The sequence below is a fragment of the Homarus americanus genome, unplaced genomic scaffold (genome assembly GCF_018991925.1).
Source record: "Homarus americanus isolate GMGI-L3 unplaced genomic scaffold, GMGI_Hamer_2.0 scaffold26182, whole genome shotgun sequence".
NCBI classification, from domain to species: Eukaryota; Metazoa; Arthropoda; class Malacostraca; order Decapoda; family Nephropidae; genus Homarus; species Homarus americanus.
The window spans coordinates 205,596-210,375 of record NW_024719144.1 but is presented as its reverse complement, the minus strand read 5'-3'; positions in this window follow the sequence as shown (position 1 = coordinate 210,375).

Here is a 4,780-nt window from a genome sequence, read left to right as displayed (position 1 = left end):
TTTATTGGTGAAAGTTTCAGAAAAGTATATATTGTTTTAAAGTTTGAGAGAGAGAGAGAGAGATAAAATGATAAAAGAGGAGACGAGAAACAAAGTAAGTGAAAAGAGGCTTGATGAGTCCGTAGACTTTATCACCATACCCGCTCCTCTACCGTACTCAGGAAGGAAGGAAGGAAAAAAGGAAGAGAGGAGGAAGGAATGAAGGGAGGAAGGAAGAGATTGGCCTAATGAGTAAGATCTTTAGTATGTAAGCGAATGAGTGAGTAAAGAAAGTCCAAGTCAAGTCTCTCTCTCTCTCTCTCAAACTTTTACAAAAAATATATATACGTTTCTCAAACTTTCACCAATAAAAATCTTCATCACTGATCAGCTGCTCTTAAAAAGTTTTCCACATGTACTGCTAAAAAATTATCACCCGACTCGAATGAATTCTTCCCAAGTCTTTAAAACACAACTCCCAATATTTTACGAAGGCAGGTCCCGTTTCCTCCCACCCCGAGAGAAGTATAGGAACACACTCTGACACACACTTTACTTACTTAAAAAAACAACTGGCACACACTTTACTGACTTAAAAAAAAATTGCCACACACTTTACTTACTTAAAAAAACAACTGCCACACACTTTACTTACTTAAAAAACAACTGCCGCACACTTTGCTTAAATAACAACTGGCACACACTTTGCTTAAATAACAACTGCGACAAACTTAACTTTCTAAAAAAAAAAACTGCAAAAACCTTAACTAGTTGGCAATGTTTTGAGACCTTTCTAAGACGTTAGGAACTTATTTTATTGAGTACATTAAGGGGCTACTGATAACTACTACTACTACTACTACTACTACTTTTTTTATTTATTTTTTTAATAAATGGCCTCCAGCCTCCCCCAATAGCCACACCTTCGCCACCATTTAATTACCTTAATATTAAATATCCTAATACATAAGTAGCTATCCTATCTGTGTTAAATTAGATGAGCCGCAGATCTATGCGGCATTCAGTGACAGTAGCCTCATAGTCAATATCTGCAGCTGTTGTCGGAGTTGGGGCAGAAGCTCTCGTTCCCCTGAGGCAGAGCAAAGCCGACCGAAGGAGAGAGAAAGACAGTCGACATCTCATCCAGGCTGTAACATAACTTCTGGGCTGCTGCTTCTGTTCGGAGATCAACTCCGCGAGTCTGGCGTAGAAACATCTTGCACTTGGTCCCATCCCACCAGAGGTTGTGAACACTAGAGGAGTGAAGCTGCCTTCATCAACGTTTTGAATTCTCTCCCCATATGCCCTTCTCTTGTCATTCTCGTTCCTCCTATGTGCAGCATCGAGAGCTAGGTTACGGTGACATGCGGCCATGGGATCAAAAATCCTGATGTCGAAGAAAGCTCGCTGTCCCCGCGTCCAGAATCCTCGAGCACTGACGTCCACACGGGCTTCGTTAGATGTGTTTGAAGTCCTGTGTTGGAAGATCTCACCATCCAATGGAAGGAGGGTCGGTTCTACCATGACATCCCGGCAGATTTCCTTCAACATATTTGCTGTGAGATCCCTTACCTCGTCATGCCTCATGCATATGAAGCCCCCCTTCTTGCACACCATGGCGTGATCGCCATCATAGGAAGAGCCACACACGCATTGGGAGGGCAAACCTTCTACTGGCCGACCATACCTTAGAGCAATGGCATCTGTAAATTCTTGTTTATTAAGACTGAAACCATTTGCCCTTATCGGTAACGTAGTTAACCAGTTCGAGGCGCCCACCTCCTGCGCTATAGCTACTTTTTTTTCAAATTTTCTGGTACCTGCAGCAATAGTTGCTGCAACATATCATTTTGGCAGTGCTGTCGATCTGTCGTAATGGACCTACGAATCTTATTTACTTCGCTGGTATCCACTTCCCCTGTTGCATTCTGGGCTACTATGTGGTCCGTGAGGGCTGCCGTGAGCTTAAGTGAATTTTGATGTTCAGCGGCAGCAATCTCCTCTGGATTTGTTAGTCCCATCCCTCCCAGTCTTGGTGGAAGTGCAAGAAGTGCTCTTTCTGCTGGGGTTAAGTCAGGGTGTTTCACTAATTTGGGAATGAACTTGACACTGATAGCTTCTTCCAGAGGGTGGAGGAGGGGTCCGATATCAGGGATAGTACGCATCAGGTAGTTCCAACGATGCTTGACTCCATGGGTGAATGCAGCAAAGGCCGCATGTGGCTCTGTGTTAGCAATCTCAGACAGAGCTTGGATTTCACTAACCCACTCATTCACCTTTCCCGCTACGTACTCGGTCTTGAAGTCCGTAGTGCCAATTACTGCGCCTAGATGTCTTTGGCCGTCCTTAGTTATTTTGACCTCACTTCCGCCAAAAACCTCCAATGCCCGTTCATAATGTTCTGGCTTCACGATGAGGAAGGACTTGCTGGCGTTTGGGTGGTACCCTATTTGTGGACCTCGCGATGTTACCAAGTCCCACCACTTTTTGATGCCCTCCACTTTTCCTGCTCCTGTAAGGTCATCAGCATATGCCACTTGTTTGACCCCAGTTGTTTCAAATTTTATTTCTTGTTGGAGCACTGATAGGCCAATTGCATACATTGCCATTGCAACAGGGTCCCCCTGTGTTGTTCCCTCGGTTGACTGTAAGATGGTATCACCTCTTAGAGCCTTGTTGTTTACTATGTAGAGGTCTGATGGATTCCTATACGAATTTTCAACATACATCGCAAAGATTGGGCACTTGATCTTGATGTTGTGCAGTGCAGCCTTGCGGTTAAGTATGTTCAATGCGTTTGAAACATCCACCAGGAGAGCGGCCTCACAATCACGCTGCTCAAATATCAATCTCATGGCGTGAATGGCAGCCTCCCCACCAGCCTGGTGGCCAGCACACACTTGTAGGTTCTCTGCTGCTGCCCTGACATCATCCTTTACCACCTCCATTATGCACTTTCCGATGATCCGCCTCAGCACTTCCCCCACCCCTATAGGTCTACATCCTGGTTTCTTTTCCAGAGGAATAAGGCGGCAGGCCGTCAGGGCCTGGAGGTGATGGCAGCAAGAGGATGCAAGCTTTCTTGCAAGGGCGGCAATGGCAGTGCAGAGATCGCTTGCTACAGGGCCAAACTTGTTTGTGCTGAGGATGACTCTCCAACCGTTTGCATCCAGACCTGAAGGGCCGGCTCCTCCTCGAGTCTTCAGTGCCATTTTCCACACCATCTCTCCTGTTATTTTCTCGAACAGGACAGCATTTGGTGGGATATAGTCACCCTGGAACCTGATGCCTTCGTCTTCGCTTGCAGGGGGATGTTTCTCTTTCAATAGTTTTAATGTCTCTCTGTTTATTGGCATCACCCCACCGGAGGATTCCTCTGTGAGAGATCTTACCGCAAGAGACACTTTTCCCACACGCATTTTGTTTCCAAATTTTCTTGCCACGTCATCGGTGTTTTGCTTTCCGTCACCCGTAATTTTTAGTCTCTCCTGCAGTGTTCTTGCTTCACATAGGAGATCATCTAGGGCCCCAGTCTGCCACATTGCCAATCTTCTCTTCATTGCTGCCACATTTTCTTTGTGCTTAGCCTTTGTGTGTGTCCTCTGACAAAATAGATGTGGTATTATTGCCAGTATTTGAAGAGCTAGAGGGGCGAGGAAGCGGTCCTGGGTGTAATCAGTCATGAGGCGAGTCATCTCCCGAATCATTTCTTTGGTGGCCGCACACTTGGGTGGTTCAAATAAGTTAGCGGGCGACCACTTGACAATTTCTGAGTAGGATTCTTTGACCCATATGTCTGCATTTTCCATTGACATGCCATTCCACTGAGGTGGCTGTCTCTCATTCTCCTCGTGGACACCTGCTACTAAGGGAGCAGCATTTATTAGTACTACATTTTCGGGTTGAGTAGACTCACCGCTATCATTTCGGATATCATCGGGTAGTTGGGTCCCGGCGATATCCACTGTGGCCACCTGTGTCAGCTCCCTGCGACGTGGGTTCCGACACTGGTCTCGCTTCCTGCAATCCACACATGGTCGGTTGTTTCTCGCACAAACACAATTTGTGCAGTTTTGGTTCGGGTTAGCACAGACGCAGCAATGATTGTTGCCAGGCATAGTGAACACCACCTAGCGCGACAGTTACGTCCGCCTCCGAACATCTGATTTAGTCCCAGGCACAAGATAATACTGGTTCTTATGAGGGAAGGGCGGAGAGGTGACAGGCTGGACTGCTGTGTCCAGGTAGTAGGGGCATACGTGCGCGCGTGGGTGTGTAGGCTACCCCCCCCCCCTCCCCCAAGGGCGACCATCCATACGTCAGAATGATACACTATGGACAAGAATTTGTCACACCAAGCACTGTTTTATATAGCCTTGGCACAAATAACCACTATTTATATGGTCTCACTGGTGTAATATCAGTTATATATACTCACTTGGTTCGTCGAGACCCGACATGAAGTGTCCTACTATGGTGGGGAGGCGACCGCACGGGAGCACTCTCGGCCCCATAGGGGCGAGAGTCTCGAGACCACCCCTGTCAAAGTAGGCCTATCGACACTGACCTTGGCTCCGAGCCTCGCGTTATTCCACTGACTCAGCGCCGTCAGGTCACCACACGCTTGGTGATCGCCGGTGAACACACGGAATATTTACAATTTATGCCGTAAGGGATGAGAAGAAACCTTGGGTGGCAATGCTTAGGGTGACATCCGATATTCACCGACACATTGTTAAATTCCCGCTCCCACACAACTAGTATATCCCCACCAATAACACTTTAGATCAGGGAGGATGTT